The sequence below is a fragment of the Corythoichthys intestinalis genome, chromosome 16 (genome assembly GCF_030265065.1).
Source record: "Corythoichthys intestinalis isolate RoL2023-P3 chromosome 16, ASM3026506v1, whole genome shotgun sequence".
NCBI lineage: Eukaryota > Metazoa > Chordata > Actinopteri > Syngnathiformes > Syngnathidae > Corythoichthys > Corythoichthys intestinalis.
Window position 1 is genome coordinate 20597182 of NC_080410.1, and position 19149 is coordinate 20616330.

General features: G+C 39.4%; 1 protein-coding gene across 6 annotated transcripts in view; it reads left to right on the forward strand.

The window, feature by feature from the left end:
* Positions 1 to 14593: 14593 nt before the first annotated feature.
* The window catches only part of LOC130904772 (protein phosphatase 1 regulatory subunit 29), a 137834-nt gene continuing 133278 nt past the window's right edge, over positions 14594 to 19149 (forward strand). For 3 of the 6 annotated variants that reach the window (XM_057817775.1, XM_057817774.1, XM_057817772.1), the window contains exon 1: positions 14594 to 14720. The gene's annotated coding sequence lies outside the window, so the exon portion shown is untranslated. The remainder of the gene's footprint in view (positions 14721 to 19149) is intronic. The other 3 variants (XM_057817773.1, XM_057817777.1, XM_057817778.1) reach the window with 2 other exon arrangements.

Here is a 19149-nt window from a genome sequence, read left to right on the forward strand (position 1 = left end):
ATCGTATAGCTCAACTCAATATCGATTGTCAATTGTAGCATCATCATAAGGGACAAGTTATCATTTTTACACCTCTTGCATTCCATCTCATTTGATTTTGAAAATGCGCAACATGTTTTGACTGGTGAGTATACTTCGCAAACGAATGATTGATGGCTATTTAATACCACTGCACTTTGCAATGTAGGTTACATCTATATTCTGCAAGGGTGGGTGCGAACATGATGACTGAAATAATCATCAATCTGAGCTGTGCATGCATTAGTATAGCAGGAGAAACGGAGTTCGAACACACTATAAATGATGATGAGGTTGATGAGTATTGATGCATAACATCCTTAAGCATCAGCTGGACCTCAGTGCCTTGTCCACCTGAGAGCTAATTAAGTTCCATTTGTGCCCAAGTTCTCTGATGTGTGGCCATGCATGTGGAAACAGAATACAGTCATTGTGTGCACACTGAAGAGCCCAATTACTTTACATCCAATTTGTTTTGTATCTCCACTGACCATCTACCTACAACCTTTGGCCTTATACAATATAAACATTTTTAGGGTCACCCGATCAGGCATCAGGGTGCTTGTTTTTTCCTTGACTCTGCCAACACAAGTATATAACAATGTATAGTATTGTGTTTGCTGTTTTGAATTCAGAAATGCACTTCAAATAACATATTTTTTTGTACATGATAATACAGGTCCTTCTAAAAAAAAAAAAAAATAGCATATTGTGATAAAGTTAATTATTTTCTGTAATGTACTGATAAACATTAGTCTTTCATATATTTTAGATTCATTACACACAACAGAAATAGTTCAAGCCTTTTATTGTTTCAATATGGATGATTTTGGAAAAAAGTCAAGAAAAAACAACAATCCTTATCTCAAAAAATTTGCATATCATGAAAAGGTACTCTAAAGAAGCTACTAGGCTAATCATCTGAATCAACGAATTAACTCAAAACACCTGCGAAAGATTCCTGAGGCTTTTAAAAACTCCCAGCCTGGTTCATTACTCAAAACCGCAATCAATGGCAAGACTGCCGACCTGACTGCTGTCCAGAAGACCATCATTGACACCCTCAAGCAAGAGGCTAAGACACAGAAAGAAATTTTTGAGCGAATAGGCTGTTCCCAGAGTGCTGTATCAAGGCACCTTAGAAGGAAGTCTGTGGGAAGGAAAAAGTGTGGCAGGGAACGCTGCTCAACCATAAGAGTTGACCGCAACCTGAGAAAGATTGTGGAGAAGGGCTGATTCCAGACCTTGGGGGACCTGCAGAAACAGTGGACTGAGTCTGGAGTAGAAACATCCAGAGCCACCGTGCACAGGTGTGTGCTGGAAATGGGCTACAGGTGCTGCATTCCCAAGGTCAAGCCACTTTAGAACCTGAAACAGCAGCAGAAGTGCCTGACCTGGGCTACAGAGAAGCAGCACTGAACTGTTGCTCAGTGGTCCAAAGTACCTTTTTCAGATGAAAGCAAATTTTACATTCCATTTGGAAATCAAGGTGCCAGAGTTTGGAGGAAGACTGGGCAGAAGGAAATGCCAAAATGCCTGAAGTCCAGTGTCACAGTCAGTGATGGTCTGGGGTGCCATGTCAGCTGCTGGTGTTTGTCTACTGTGTTTTATCAAGGGCAGGGGCAATGCAGCTAGCTATCAGGAGATTTTGGAGCACTTCATGCTTCCATCTGCTGAAAAGCTTTATGGAGATTTCATTTTTCAGCACCACCTGGCACCTGCTCACAGTGCCAAAATCACTGGTAAATGGTTTACTGAACATGGCATTACTGTGCTCAATTGGCCTCCCAACTCCCCTGACCTGAACCCCATAGAGAATCTGTTGGATATTGTGAAGAGGAAGTTGAGAGACACCAGACCCAACACTGTGGATGAGCTTAAGGCCGCAATCGAAGCATCCTGGGCCTCCATAACACCTCAAATGACAGATTTCCGACTTAGGTGTTGCATTGAGGAAGAGGGTGTTGTGACGTGTATGGGAAAAGGAGTCCTCTTCACTATACAGCCGTACTGTTGTATGAGAAAGACTAAGGATTCAGCTGATTTTGCGGATTAATTTGTTTACTTTTCACATCACGCCAGCCAAACAGCTGCAGAAAAATCTTGCTGTAGGAGGGAGAAGCATGTGAGTCTTTTTGGGGTTTCAAAAGGTTCCCATTCACCGGTGGATATTGGCCAAAACAAGCCCTACTACTGTGGGACCATGGGACTTACGAGGAAGTGAGTAAACATCGTGTTTTGTATTATGTCAAATACTAGGATCATTTTAATATGTAGGTGGCTTGCATTTTGTGGCTGACATGCTCCTTGTCCCCTCGGCCGACGACCAGAGTCTTGTCGCACATCCCCCTGCCAGGAGAGCGCTATACTCGGCTTATTGCCCTCTTCATGTGACCGGTGTTCTGTCAAATTTTCCAACCGATCAGAAATTGCAACTTTTTGTTAAAAATTGCCACGAATACAGCGATTACAAAGTAAACACTACAAACTTTCTCTAAATAAAGGACTACTTACGTTTGATCATGGATGGGCATGTAAAAAGCTCTCCTCATACACATATTGTCATGTTAGCTGCAGAACAACTGCAGCCGACCTCCTATTAGTCTCTCGCTGTCTACGACTTCGCCTTGTATTAAAGCAATATTTTGCCATATTCGTGTTAACCATTTGGCAGCTACACGCTCCTCCAACGTCGGCCGGTTTGTCCGGCGGTCATTGTCCAGCTGCTTCCCCGCAAACGAGCCCTCTACCATCAGCAAAGGAACGAAGAGCTCTAACTTGTTCGCCGCTGAGCGGGTTGCCGATCGGCGAAGACAATCGACAACCCAGTCGTCATGTCAAATAATCCGGGCTAGTTTTGTGTGATTTTCCACTTCGAAGACATTGAAACATCACTCGGTTCGGGTAAGCATGTCGGCTAGCTGTCACGTCTCTTGGTTTATTTACATTCTCCAAAGCCGGGGAAGGGAAATGACATAAGCCCGACTTAGGTGGCATAAAATATCGCTTTGGAGGTGCGACAGTAAAGGTGAAGTTGACAGTTTTGACCATTATGGAGTAATTTTGCCATGTCGTCCTGAATAAATGCATTTTTATTATTTCATATTCCCTTTAGCACAAGACTGATATTTGTCATGACCATGCCATTTATTTAGCTATTCGGGAAAAATACTTGGATAAAGAGAATATCCTGTAAAATTACTGGAGAAGAAAGACTGAAACAATGACATTTTGCGGCTGTCTTCGTCGAGTTTTCCTCGTTCTGAATAATTCCCCCTCAATGGGCTGAATAGTAGAACCGATGAGCCCGTTCTCCCGATGACGTCATCCACCTTTTGGGGATGCTAGAGCCCTATAATGATATGCGTGGCTAACCGGCTGATTAAAAGACTAATTTCTCGTCATCTGCGCTTTGATAAAATGTTTGTATATAGTCGAATCAGCTTAGAATATGATTCTAATTCACATAATAATGCTATTTAAGACTCTTTTTCTCCTGTCGTACGCACTTTAATGTTTATTTTCCCTGCAGTGCATCCAACGCAACACGAGACTACTCTGTTGTATGATGCCACCTCAAGTTTAACTTTTTTTAATTTTAATGACTTGTTTATTTGCTTTTATGGAATTATGATAATGCAATAAAGAAATCTGACTTTTGATGTCATTTTTATTTTGAGGTTTTGAAAAACAACAAAATGGAACGTGCATAACATGCCCTTTATCTGGGCATGTTGAATTATTTTATTTTTTTAATTATCTCGGTTTTGTTTTTGAAGTCTGCAAATAGGTGTTGTGATGTGTTGATGAATGTCTCCTTCATGTACTTACCGTCTGTTAACGTTTTTCTACGCTTTATTATCTCTCGGTGTAGGTACACTATCCACTCGCCCTCACTATCCCCTTGGGGGTCACTTTGACAGTGGCGTTTTGGTATTCTCGCTATATGATTGGCCAAAGAGTCTAAATGCTCTCCAATAAAATGTCTGTTTAAAAATGGTCCAGTTGTTTTTGTATGCGTTCACTTAAAAGTGCCTAAATGCGTATGTAAAGCAATTGATGATATCACACACAGAGAGTATTATTAACAAATGTTAAGGTTATATAAAGAGCACACACTCGAATGTGGGCCTTTTGGTCCTTGGGACATTTTAAGGAGAGAGTCCTGATGCTGCATTCTCCTGTCTTTATATAAGTTGTCCATGGTTACAGAAAAAAAAGAACCCAACAGTTCGTTCAAGCTTTGTTGTGACCGACTTTTCATTTTTAAACATGCATTTTATGGGAGAGCATTTTGACTCTTCGGCCAATCATGTCGCGAGAATAACAGAACGTCACTTGCTTCACTGTGGAGCGCAGTCAAGCGTATGTCGCAGGCTATGATGCAAATCTTCGTTAACAGAAATGTTGAAATTTAATATTTATTCTACACATTTTTACAGCATTGGAAAACGTTAAGAAAGTTTGTGTCATTTTCAGTGTTGGGCACGTTACTTTAAAAAAGTAATTAGTTACATTACTCACTACTTCTTCCAAAAAGTAACTGAGTTAGCAACTGAATTACTCGAGAGTAAAAATAACTAGTTACCAGGGAAAGTAACTATTTCCGTTACTTTAAAAAGAACTTGTTGTATGTCAAAGAATTTGAAATTTTCTGAGTAGTATTCGAGTCAGTGGAATGAGAAGAACAGACAAGTAGTTAACTTGTTAGGTGCTTCAGCAGATTTGAATTGCTTACCACAGATGTCGACAAAAGCTTTGCCCCGGGACCTAAGTTACACATTACATGCAGGTTCTTTCCTTTAATTTCGACAAACTTGAAATAGTGTCTATATCTCCACCTCTTAAAGGACAATTTTTCTTCTGAATGCTCTGCCATCCCGACCCTGTGCATCGGTTTTGCGTGTGTGTGTTTGCCGCATGCGCTGTTCCGGTTTGCTTGTGAAATCACCGGCTCTGATTGGCTTACCATGACACATGACTCTAACCCTCAGCCAGTCACAATCACTTCCATCGCATCTCTCGAGGGGCTGCATTCAGGTAGGCTCGTTTCCCGACAATTCACGTCACCTTCAAAGCGTCTGCCGTCCTCAAGATGGAAGCAGAATTATTGCTGGCTGACAGTGGGAGATGGGAACGAGGCTAGCATCAGGTGTAGCAAACACAGAAACGTTACCAAACTTTGGAAAGCATTGTCTAATTGAATGAGCAGGGACAAACAGCTTGGAGTCAGAAGTACGTGCGCTATTCTCGAACCTGAATGCACCCCAAGTCTTGGATGAAAAATCAAAGAGCAGAGAGTTGACTTGACACGGCTGGTAGTTTCTTCAATTTATTCAGAGTAAGTAACGCACCGCTTTTGACCTTCAGTAACGGTAACGGCGTTGTAACGGCGGAAAAAATAATTAGTTAGATTACCCCGTTACTGAAAAAATAACGCCGTTACGTAACGGCGTTATTTATAACGGCGTTACTCCCAACACTGGTCATTTTTGTCCTACAGAAACCATATCAAAACAAAAAATATATGTCCCTCAGCAATTTTTTTCCATTTACAAACATTTTTGAAAATGCTCCAGGGAGCCATTAGGGCAGCGTTACAGAGCCGCATGCAGCTCTCAAAACACGGGTTACCGACCCCTGTACTAGGTGAAGACTCACACCAATCTGATTCAGACACTTTATGGCAGACGTGTCCAAAGTGCGGCCCGGGGGCCAAATGTGGCCCATGGTCAAATTTCATCCGGCCCTCAGCCTCTGTCATAAGATCAATAACGTCTGGCCCGCACACAGACTTAATAAATTGGTCAGCAGTACTGCTACCAGCATATGGAGTAGCTTACACACTAAATGCTGCTCCTCATTTACCCACTAAAAGGCGGCAGCACTCTAAGCAACATTACCCCGTGTGACCCTTGACTTCCAATTTTCTAAAATGGCGACAATCCACAAAAAAAAAGTTGACTGCAACGGCCGACGCTTCGAGAATAGGTGAAATTTGACTTTCTTCACTAAAATACACAGCAACTGTGTCTGCCTCATTTGCAAAGAGACAGTAGTTGTTTTTAGAGAGTTCAATGTGAACGATATTACCAAACAAGACATGCTGACATGTGCAACAAGATTACAGGGAAGATACGCAGCGAGAAATTTGAAGCAACTTGAAGCTAGTTTAATTTCACAGCAGCAGTATTTCGCAAGAGCCCGAGAGTCAAAAGAGAACGCCACAAAGGCTAGTTGCGAGATTGTTGAAATTATCAATTAAAAAAAAATAATGAAACAAATGTGACACACAGAATGGCTTGCTAAAATTTGCTTATATTGTTCTACATAGAGGACGTCAGCCAAGGTCGGCCCCCCACATTTTTACCACACAAAATCTGGCCCCCTTTGCAAAAAGTTTGGCCACCCCTGCTTTATGGTAATAGGGTCCACAGAGTAATGTTAGTGTTGGATTGATTTTCCAAACACACCAGCTCCGTGAGACAGTTGTCTAGTTTAGTGTTAACTGTTATTGAGTAGAATAGTGAGAGCGATGTCCAGATCTTCCGTAAAAATTTGCACTAGAATTTGAGCTACTGTATGTTTTAGAGACCAGCCCAAGTCCGACCTTTCTCAGAAGTTTGAAGATTAAAAAGAGGGCAGCTTGCCAATCAAAGCGGCGCCTCTCTTTTCCTATAAATGACTTCGACTGCACTGCTCAGTGATCTCTGTGTTACGGAACCATTGTCACTGCGCTTAGATAGTGTGGCAACAGACAACATAAACTGAAACCCACATTAACCAATGTAATTACCATGTCTGCGGACCTCATGTATCTATTTCTGGCCCCGATCATTTGTGTACCGCACTTTAGCAGACAGGGGGATGCTTTAAAAGCTATAATTATGATAATAATGTGTTAAATGAATTGTGTTCTACAATGCATCAGAATGTTCAATGGCCAGATTATACATTCATGAATTATATAAGCATGACAGCCACACACATCTTTACGTAGCTCAGAATCGTTCTTCTTGTGCCATGATCAAATCCACCAAAATTTCATACTGCCAGCTATTGAACTGACCCCCATTAGATGAAATTCCAGCACTGGATTTCTTAAAACGTTTGGTTGAGGCTACTTTCAGATTCCACTCTATACTGTATATTTCTCAAAGGATGCAGAATTATGTAATAGGACCTTAAAATCCCTTCAGACATGTACACTTTGACTGTATACTGGACTGCAACCCTGACGGCAAGCTAGACACCATAGCAGCTTCAGCACAAACATTGTCCAGACACATTTGAAAATTCTCTCAATAAGCATTCAAGACAATTCGTGGCCCTGGCAATGACATGAATTCCAAGCTGGTAAGAAGACAAGAGCACAGTGTTAGTATCTTCGTGTCTCAGTCTCTTCTCTTCACAATACTACACCCGGTAACCATGGAAACACACTCACAGCACAAGAGTCGTGAGACCACTCTGCTGCGATACCTCGTGTGGTAAACAATCCTGCACTCTCAAGTGAACATGCATGTAGCCGAATTTGAAAATCGTATACAGTATATATACAAAAGGTGGGGAGGAAGCAACAGGGCAACTCTGAGTTTGTGTGATGTTTTATTAGTCTTGAGTTAAATAAACTTAACAGCTAAGCACTTACATTGGCTGTGAATTTGTCTCCACTGGATTTAAATTGTGACACATATTATATCTTTCTAAAGCAAAATCAAATGAAAAATAAATTATTTACCTCCTCCAACTACTACGGTGTATTTTTGTTTTAGTCTAACCTTGCTCTATCACCATGATAGATTCTGATTTGCCCATGCAGTCCTCCACCTTGCTTATTCAGTATAGTGTGATGAAAAATTACCATTATAGATAATAACTGAATATCTCAAACTATGTATTTTTCATTTTATAATTTTATTTTTGTCTTTGTCTGGAATTTTACAGGGTGGTTCAGTGCAGTTACTGTTTAGGTCTGCAGCTATCAAGTATTTTAGTAACCAATTAATCTATCAACTAGTTAGTTCGAATAATCGAGTAATCGGATTAGCAACATTTAATGCGTTGCAAACTACATTTTAGGAAGTGTAAAACAAAGGCATGCTAAGATTGCACTTTCAAAGTAGCATTAAATGCGAATACAACATATTTGAGTATTTCTTCAAACTTTGCAGAATTGCACTTTTATTTGAAAATACATTAAAAGTTTAGCCTCAAACAGGACAAAAAAAATAATTAAAAGAGGATCTAAGTGGAACAAGAGAACAATTGTTTCGAGTGCAATTAATTTTAAATTATATTGTATTTGTTTTTTTTTTTGTGTGTGCATGCTCGAAATAAAAAGGCTTCATCATCATCATCATCATCATCATCAATTGTCTAACTTGAATAGTAAAAGTCTGCTAGCTTATTTAAATGCTATAAAATGACCCCCCCCCCCCACAATGCTCTTAAAAAATCGTTCAAACACATATTCCTACAAAATACGAATGCATAAAAAAACATTAGCTCAAACAAAAACTTACCGCATGTTGGACTTAACAGGGAGCAGCTGGTTTCAGCCATGTTAAATGAGTTAAGTCATATTCACTGTTGCCATTTGAGGGCAGTGCATTCACCCAAATCAATAAAACTAAATGCAAACACTTTCAAAACAAACCATTACAACGCCACTCTAATTAAACGAATACTGGAAGAAGCAAAATTTGATTTGACGCTTTTTTTCTAATCAAATTACTCGAGTTAATCGATTATTCATTGCAGCACTACTACTGGTGCAATGTAAATTTAACACAGAAATATTAAACACAGGGAAAATAGTTTGTTTTAACTATAGATTAAATCACGGGGCAGTCACGTAAGTTTTTCCTTGTGCTAAACATACCGAAGCGCCAAAACATTGTCCAAGTGTGGTTGACTTTTCTGAAGCCTCACAGGAAATCAGACTCAGCAGGACAAGGGGGTGTGCTGACTGCAATGATGCCTCGAAGAGTATTTCTGATGGACAGAAAACTGGAAGTTTTACAGTCTATCAAGATACGCAGATTATTATTATTTAATTTGTGTAAAATGTTCTCTCCCTATATTTCTCTGTAATTGCCTACTGACCATTCAAGGGTTATTCTGGTTTTTGCCCGATGTCAGGTAGGATATGCTTCAGTTCATTTTGACCCTGGATAGGGTAATCAAAACTGAAAGCATGGAAAGTTTTGCTGTTTCGAAGTCATTTGAATGCTTGAAGAACTTTGCAGTTGTCAACAGAAATGTTCTTGGTCTATCTTCTCAAAATCAAGGTCGTTTCAGTTTCATTCCTAAAACATTTTCTTTTCTAAAATGCTATAATAATAAATTAAAAAAATATATATATAACAGATGGGTAAATGCCTAAAATGCAAACACACAGAAAATGCTCTAGAAGAAGCATCACTGCCTGACTCATATAGGCTTTTTATTTTCACCTTGTGAATGATAGTCTCCCCAAATGCCAACGAAGCATTGAATGCACTGCACTAAATGCAGACTGGATTATCAGATTATGATTTTACAAGTGCTATTTGGATGTTGCGCATGTCTATGTTTTATCAAGGTGTCGGACACCCAGCCCAGGCCAGCAGTAATAAATGATCTTTGAGGCAAGAAATGAAATCATGGCTATTTTGTCAGCTGTATGAGACACACAATGTTGCCCATTGTGCACGAAACCACTTAGCACCTCATCACACATGACCACGCGTCCTCCTAGAAGCAGCAATAGATAACAGCTTTGTCGAGCGTCATGCCAAGACAAGCCATTGTGCTATTGCTTAACACTTGAAGCACTGATAATGAGAAAATATTAATGAGAGTTTCAGTACTGCGTCAGTCTCCAGAGCACATAGTCTTCCCGGGGAGAGAAAAAAGGCTAGATGGAGCCAGGGAGAGTTAATGAGCTGTGCGCACGTGCCTCTGCGCGTGCACGCCTGCTGCTGTGAGCGAGAATATAGGGAGTGAGAAATGAGGACGAGGGAGTGTTAATTGAGTATGATCACACCTTCAGTATATTCCTTTCCTTCAGTATGGTTAATGGGTAAAATAAGACAACCTTACTGCAGATAATTCTCAATTACTTTTGTACTTACACATTAGCGTACCATGAGATATCATCAGGTATGCTGTGCGAAATGATCCAAATTCACTTAGGGAGGGAGTTTGCAATTAAAAACAACAAAACACTTTTCTCCGATTTGTCCATTATCGTTGCATTGATTTCAAATTATTTCAGTAATGACTGTGGTTTAATTGTCGGCAACAATTTTACCTGTGATGTGTTTAAACAAAAAAAAAAAGAACACTGTTCCTAGTTTCGGGGAAAAAAAGCCAAACAGGTTATGTTTTGGCGATGGTTTGCTTTATCGGATGTTATGAACGCGAAAGAAATGTGTTGAACAGCGAGAGAAACCTAGGTGGCAGTTGCAGGTAGTTAGGATAACGAAACAAACACACAGCTAATAACCAAACAAGAATGCCAAGTTAAGAGACATGGTTGACGAGAGAGGAGAACCGGCGGTAAAATAGGTTGGAATATTCATGTCAAGGTGTATGGGAGGGGCAGAAATATTTTGCATATTAGGTGTGGTTTAGCTAAATGCAAGACTGCTAAAAAAGTTAAAAAATAAGGAAGTCAAATGTATGTTTTTGATAGCAGTTCAATTTCGTCCAGAAGCGCTTTCCAGAATGGCTAAGAACAAAACATCAAACTATACAATGAGGGGCCATACAAGACAGTTTTCATCGTGGCCCTCTCACACACATATATTCTCCTCTCACAATCATATTTAGTCTACACTCACATTTATACATTTTCACTCTCACATTCATACATTTTCACCTTCATTTTCATATTTTTCACTCAAATTCTTGCATTTTCACTCTCACATTTAGACATTTTCAATCTGTGAAATGTATGTACAAAGAAATGTCAGTGTAAGAGTGAATATATATGTGAGAGAATGTACCTGTATATGTGTGTGAGAGAGTATATGAGAGAGGAGAATATATATGTGTGAAAGAGAGTATATGTAAGAGGAGACTGTATGGATGTGAGGGAGAATATATGTACGTGAGAGGAGAATATTTGTGTGTGAGAGTGAGAATATGTGTGTGTGTGAGAGAGTGAATACGTATGTGGGAGGAGAATGTATGGATGTGAGAGGAGACTATACAGTGAGGAGAACAAGTACTTGATACACTGCCAATGGGAAAACCCATTGGCAGTGTATCAAATACTTGTTCTCCCCACTGTATGTGTGTGTGAAAGAGTGAATATATACCGTATTGGCCCAAATAAAAGACGGTGTTTTTTGCATTGATATAAGACTGAAAAAGTGGGGTCGTCTTATATTCGCGGTCTAGACATTATACCCATTCATGACGCTAGATGGCGCCAGATATCATTGAAGCGATGTTCTGTCATGACAGATCTCAGCTACTCTCAAGTTTAACCAGTTTGTATTATTTTATTGCAATGTTCTTCCTTATCCAGATTTGAAGACCTGAAGACTACAGTTACAGTTAGACTTCACTTTGATGGTTAATGCAGTTATTGCAATTTTGTTGTTTTATCACAATAGATTGGTTTATTTACATTTCAAAAACCAGAAGCCATTCATTTACGAATGTGATTGCACTTTAGTTTACATATTTAAATGTTCAGATATTAAGATTTTAATGAGGCAAAATGACATGCTTTTTCTCCCAAATATATTGTTTTAATAATTTGTTTCAGATGTACTGTAATTATTTTCTGTATAAAAATTAATTTGGTGTTGAAAAAGTCTTTTTTCAGACTTGAGTCTTGTAAAAGAGGTGGTCGTCTTATAATCAGGGCCTTCTTATATTCGGGCCAATACGGTATGTATGTGAGAGGAGAATGTATGGATCTGAGAGGAGAATATATGTGTGTGAGAGTGAATATATATGAATGTGACAGGAGAATGTATATGTGTGAGAGGGAGAGAATGAAAAATATCTTGTACGGCCCGTCATACATTTCAGTCCTGATGTATACATTTACCTACTCTTACTATTAGAGATCTGTGAACAAAAATGAAACACTGGGTCCTATTTTCAACACTGTCTCAAACCAGACCAGCACGAGCCGTTTTATACAAGGACTTGGTAATTTTGTGGATCGGTGCAAATCGGACTTTTGGAAAAAGACCAGGATGCTGTGGATAAGGGAGTAAACACTGGTGACTTATTTTCACCCAGTAAACTGTCTTTATTCCATTCCCTTTAACAGCGGCTTGTTTGTTGGCGCAGCTCATTCTCTACCTGACGGATGGTGTAACACGTTTGCTCACTGTAAGGTTGACTCGTGTTTGTTATTATGAGGTCGGCTGAACTACTGCGCAAATCAACTGATTACTTGTGTCTGTTTTTGGCTTGGCCTGTTGTTATTTATTTTTAATTTTTTTCTAAATTTTGAATTCTTTATGTAACCATGTAACGACATTGAAAACACATGTAATGTAGACTTGGGAGCAATTCATTGTTCAGTGTCTATTTAGATTTTGGCTGACTTTAAATGCATGTTAATCACTCTTTGAGAATACATTAAAATGTACAAATGTAAAGGGATCTCTGGCAGAAAAAGACAACTGTGACGTACATTAGTATGTTATAGATGTTAATGTAGTATATGGTGTGGAAGTACAGGCATGTTAGGGCCGCATTGCATTTGCAATTTCCTGACAAGAAACTAATATCTTAGGGTAGCTACATTTTTGGTCTCTAGCCTTGCTCTGTGGAGTCTGCATGTTCTCCCATTGTTTGTTAGGAAATTCTCAGGTTTTCTGGTTTCCTTTCACCTCGCAAAAAAACGTAGAGCTACAAAATATGGTGAATTGTCCATATTTATGAACGTGAGTTTTAATAGGAATGTTTGTTTATATGTGCCCTGTGGCTGTGATTGCCTCGTCTCAGTGTTTGTTTACATTTATAGCATATCTATATTGTTCTAATTTATAGTCATGCATTGCATAACATCAATGTATCATCTTGTAGCATGTATTTTGTTTACCTTGTTTTGTGATACAGCTCTCTATATTAGGGCTGTCAAACGATTAAAAATTTTAATCGAGTTAATCACAGTTTAAAAATTAATTAATCGTAATTAATGGCAATTCAAACCATCTATAAAAGATGCCATATTTTTCTGTAAATTATTGTTGGAATGGAAAGACAAGACGAATATATACATTCAACATACTGTACATAAGTACTGTATTTGTTTATTATAACAATAAATCCACAAGATGGCATTAACATTATTAACATTCTTTCTGTGAAAGGGATCCACGGATAGAAGACTTGTAATTCTTAAAAGATAAATGTGAGTACAAGTTATAGTAATTTTATATTAAAACCCTTCTGTATGTTTTTGTTTAATAAAAATTGTAAAATTTTTAATCAAAAAATAAACTACTAGCTCTCCATTGTGGAAGGTAGTGATTGAAATACACCAAAAGGTGTCAAGGGCGAGTTTTATATTAATTTGAGCCAAGTTTTTCTAGTGCGTTTTGCTCCTCGACTGACGCCGTAGTTTCTGGGTTCATTGTACCTTACGTTAATTTGAGTGTTGACTTAACAACGTACGAGACCTCCAATAGTTTGTATATTGTGACTAAATATTGCCATCTAGTGTATTTGTTGAGTTAAAAGAAATGTTTGAATAGAGTTTGACCAAAGTCTGACAATTATTTTGCATAGCTATTTTGATTGGGAATGCCAGTTCTCTTTGCATTTAGCGCTTTTCTTTTTGTGAACATTAATTTTTTTTGAGAGATAGGAATATTATTTTTGTTGTGCTCTCAGTAAATGATACTGTAGCGACTTAACTGTTCCGCCCAAATGCATGATGAGAAGTTGGCAAACCATGACTGGCAGTGGTGGCTGCAAATGGTATATCTTATTTGCGTTGTGTTCACTACAGGGTGTTAAGAAAAAGATTATCTCCTGTCATTCTTCCCCACGTCACTCGCCACAATAGTTATAATTGTTGTGGAAGAGATGCCAAAGCTTATGCCAATATGTAGCGCAGCCCCAAAGAATGCCTGGGTCCACTCCACTCGCTTGTCTCTGCCTCTTAGCTCTCAATATACATAAAACGGCGCCTTTGTAGACTGTTTGCGGCAATGCATGAGTTGGTCGTTCCGCGCATGCGTTAAATATTTTAACATGACAAATTAAAAAAAATTAATTACCGCCCGTTAACGCGATAAATTTGACAGCCCTACTCTATATCATACATTCCACCACTACAAACAAAAGCCACATGTTTCATTTTCAACTGTATCCAAACTGAGCATCATTATCTAGTCTAAGTCATATTTATTGCCTCGGGCCTGATATTGGAGCTTATTAGATTGCGCAAGAGTTCCTAATGCATACACATGTTCTTATTAAACAAATATTAGTAAACATTTTTATGTAGTAGAAAGGAAGGCATACAGCCAACACAATTCAACTGCACTGCCATATGAAAATCTCTCTCTTCCACCTCTCCCTCTCCTCTCTGTTTCTCTCTCACTCATCCCCTACCACCGCGCTGCTGCTACTGCTTAGCCTGCGACGACACGGTGGATGAGAAAAAGAATTATCTCCCCCTGTTTTTGAGCTTCTGCCAAATGGACGAACAGTTTGGAGAGGAAACAAGTAAAGAGGTACAGTACTCAATTCTACCCTCTAATAATATTAAAACATTGTGGTTTCTTTAAATTATATACAGTCTTCTAAAGATAAATACTGTGTGAAAGATAATGCACTTGAGACTTGTCTCTCTGCTGGCTTGAACTGTCTTCCCACAGTATTTGGTTGTTTTTCACCCTGATTTACAGCAGCGTGGGCTCAGCGTTAAGCATCAGAACAGTGTTGGCGACTACCCCATGTGGGATCGTTCCTTCTTCTTTTCTATAGTTGTTTTTGTGAACCACAAGGCGACCTGAGTGCATGGAATTAAACTGCATGGCGAAAATGGGCATTGATTTAAAGTGAGGAAATGAATGAGTCTGGCAGGGAGTGCGGAGAGGTGGAGTGGGGTGGGATGGGTGGTCTTGAAGGGGGGTGGCTTGCAGCGAAAGAAAGATTGGACAGGCTGCGCCATGGACAGATGTGTGAGAGGGATTTAGAGTCGTGGGAGGAATCACGCAGGGGATAAAACTGGCAGCGTGAGTATGCATGTGTGTGTGTGTTTGAGGGTGAATGGTCCGGCTCAACGGCAGTGTTGACTTGCGTGCGTGCACGCGGACTTTCACGCACACACACATGCAGATACTTCACCTGCAATGAGCACTTGGGTGTCAGCTGCTTTGAGCACCCTGTGTCTGTGCGTGATTGTGTGCCTGTGAGTGAATGAGTGATTGGAAGTGGGAGAGAAAAAGAGAGACAGAGAACGAGAGATTCCTGCCACTGGCAGCAACAGTGTCCGGAGCACACGGATGCCGCCCACACATTTTGGATGTTCAGGCAAGCAAGACTAGCTCATGTCCAACAATAACTGAGAGTTAAATGAGCTCATCTAGATTGTTTGAATTGCACCATCGTGACATGTATGTTGTAGATGAATTAACGGTGTGAATGGAGCGCAGTGGGTAACTTCAGCACCATGGACAGCGCACATTGCTGAGCCAGCACGTTGGCGGGTTGTGAACCCCTCCCTCATGTTGAGGAGATTGCATGCTTGATTATGCACATGCATGCTTGATCAGATTAGAGCAAACACATTCTGATCACATTAGTCATTCGGGGGTTGGGGAGGGACACAAAAGCATGTATTTATAGTTCAACATGCGGCAGTCCAACAAAGGTATTATGGACCTTTCATTAGGGACACCAACACAGTCTAGTAAGATTTAATACAAGCTATGAACAGTAGCAGAAATACTGCATTATACATTAATTAGACCTATTTTAATTAATGTGATCGACAATTACTGATTTGCCTGACCTTAGTGCAGAAAGCAGGGGTTTGCTGTAGTTCCAAATCAGTGAGGGTGTGAATGTGATTGTCAGTGTCTGGCATAACTGTGCTTTGATTCGCTGCTGAACAGTTCAGGTTGTCGCCACTTTTGCTCAAAGTTTATCATGTTGGGCTCGAGCTCACTGCAACCCTTAATGTAGCAGTAATAAATAAATGAAACAAATATATTTAAAGAAAAGAAGAAGAAATAATTTTATACTGCATTGTATTCTAACTTTCTGTTTTACCATTATTAAAATATTTCAGGCTTGGCAAAGGTATTTTTCAGCAGTTTTTGTTTATTTGAAACAGGTTTGCACAAAATTCTGGAACTTCCTTTGACACAGGTAGACCCCGGGTTACGACGTACCCGACTTATGTGATTTCAACTTTATGACACCTGAGTCGCTTTGTTTTTTTTTTTGTTTTTTTTGTTTGTTTGTTTTTTTGTTCATTTTATTTATTTATTTTTAATGTATGTTGACTTTTCTTTTGTGATGCATGCTTTTATTTTGGTGCAGGAAAGTATTTCTGCAGTCTAGCGCATGTACACACGCGCCCACCCCACACACGCACACATGAAGACGAGCACCCGAGTGAGAGGTGACAGCTTGCACACACATTTGTTGCTTGTGAAGCATTCAGAGGCGAAGGCTGTATATAACCCCCTTTGTACTGTTTATTGTGCATTTTCAATGGCATACCGCACGCATGCTATTTTTAGACCGTGACGTCGCATTGTAAATTGGAATTAAAGCCGAAGTGGGGCATTATAGACTGGCCCTCGCATAGAAACAATGTTATTTGTGCTACTTTTCTCCGGTAATCTTTCAAAAACGAACATGCCGATAACACATTGCTTTTTTGGAACTTGTAGAAACGACTCTAGACCTTACGACATAAGAAGGATGTTTTCTTTATACGTTTCTCGAAACCAAAAACTCAGGAGGAAAAAATGTGAAGACTGAATCAACTTGCGCGAACGTAAACACCAGCTCGAAGAATCCATTCACATTTCACATGCTGTAAACATTTTATTGGGTTGGCATGATCTTTCAGAAGACAAAGAGGTAAACCATTTTCATATTTTTAACTTATTTTTTAGCATGACGTTGTGCCGTACTGCTTCTGTCTGACAATGAATGACCTGAAAAGATTTACAATGGTATCTGACTGCCACTGTTACCGTTTCTATTGTAAAAAAAAACAACTTTAGTAAGGGGGAATGTAAATAAATTATAGAATTAAGATTTGTTTATAACGAAAAAATTAAAAGCGTTCGTTGGCTGTCACTGAGTAGCATTTACGATCGCTACACAAAATATGAATTCCACCTCGTCAGAGACGTAGGACAACCAAAGGATATAATATATAGGAAAGACGGGGCTGGTGGTAAAGGATTGCTTGTTGAAACAGGAGAATGTCATTGTCAGTCGCGTAAGAAAAAGGTGTCGATAAAAAAGCTAAGGCTATGCTAAGGTCGGCTCATTTTTTTTCGTCTTTTTCAGCCGTCGACACTCAAGCCATCTCTTTAACTGAACATTTTTTTATGTACTTCCACATCTTCGCAAGTGAATTTGGCACCAGGGAAATCATTTTTGGATAAAATTGGTAGGTTTAGCTTTGTAAATATCTCCTTCGTACACGATTTCCATTCATTTCCTATTGGGGACAAACAGTAGCGTGTCCTCCCTTAGCAACAGTAGCTAACGTAATGAATATTGATGAGCGGACGTGACGTGTTGCTTGCGGTACGCCATTGTGGTGATTGTTTTTGATGATCTCCGAACGCTATGTTGTGTTCCTGCCTTCTTGCCGTTCAGAATTGATGCCTTTCTCCCTGTCTGAAAGCTGCACGTGTGCGAGAGGGACCGGTCTCGTCAGGGTTGAGGCTAACAAGCAACACCTGTGGCTCCTTAGTAGCCTTTTTAAAACCAGGCCAAACATGCAGCAGTTGCCAGATCATTCCAGTACCAAAATTATTCGTAGCCTCGTGCCTGAGAAGACCATGCTTTACCATGTAAAGTACTTGTTTTTGTAGTTATTCCAGTGAAATTGTTGTCTAGGTCACATTTTCGTTTTTTTGGAAATTGCATGTTTTTCCTTTCGGAAAGTGCATGTTTTCCCTTTCGAGGTGATTTTGTGTTTGAGACTTTGCTTTTGAAATAAATTCGAGACCACCTCTGCAACTGGGTCTCTGGCCTTTCCTGACTGTCCCGGAACACGCTGATACATGCTAATCATTTGTTATTGCTGTATCAGATGCTACTTGAAAAACGCAAATTTGAATTCCTGTTATTGAAGATGAGACTGATTTAATTTGCTGATGTCATGAGGAGCTGAATAAAGTCAACAAACCACACGGACGTCTGACATCATTTCGGAGCTTAGCTCGCTGTCTAGCTAGGACTTAGCTCCAACGTCTTGGCGAGGACAGAACAATGACGTATATTACATGTTTTAGGGTAGTTTCTTTGTTATTTAGAGGGTGTTTAGAGGTATTTAAAGGGTTAATTCCGACTTATACGTAAATCCAGGTTACATCGCCAGCGCAGGAACGGATGTAGTTCGTAAACCCGTACTACCTGTATTCCATAAACATTGATGCTCAGTTTATGGTTTATAGGTGTGAACCTTTGTCTTAACAGTTTTTTGTTCATATGTGCCCTGTTTGTGTTATCAGTCAAATGTGTGCTATCGGCTCCAGCTCACCCGTAGCCCTTATGAGGACTATAAAATGGATGGATGAATAGTTTATTTTTGTATTCTACATATTGTTGTATTTGTGAGGGGTTAGTAAAACAAAAATAAACATACACAGTTATTTTAACATTATTTCAAACAGCTCAGAGAAAACATATTTCTAGAAAAACACAAACTTTAGCTACAATGTTAAGGTTATTGTTTGTTGAGCTTTGCCATTTGTGTAAATTAAGATTTTCCTTACATATACAGCTCTTGAGTGTGATTTCACATGATTGTGTATCAGTGATTGTATATGTACGTGTTAAACAGGGTGTTGTTGAATAGACTTAAATTGAAACAATCTTACAAAGCTGGTGTGACTAGCTCTTGGGAGTTGTCAATTGCACCTTGGGTAGAGATTAAACCTTTTTATTATTGATAGTTTTCAA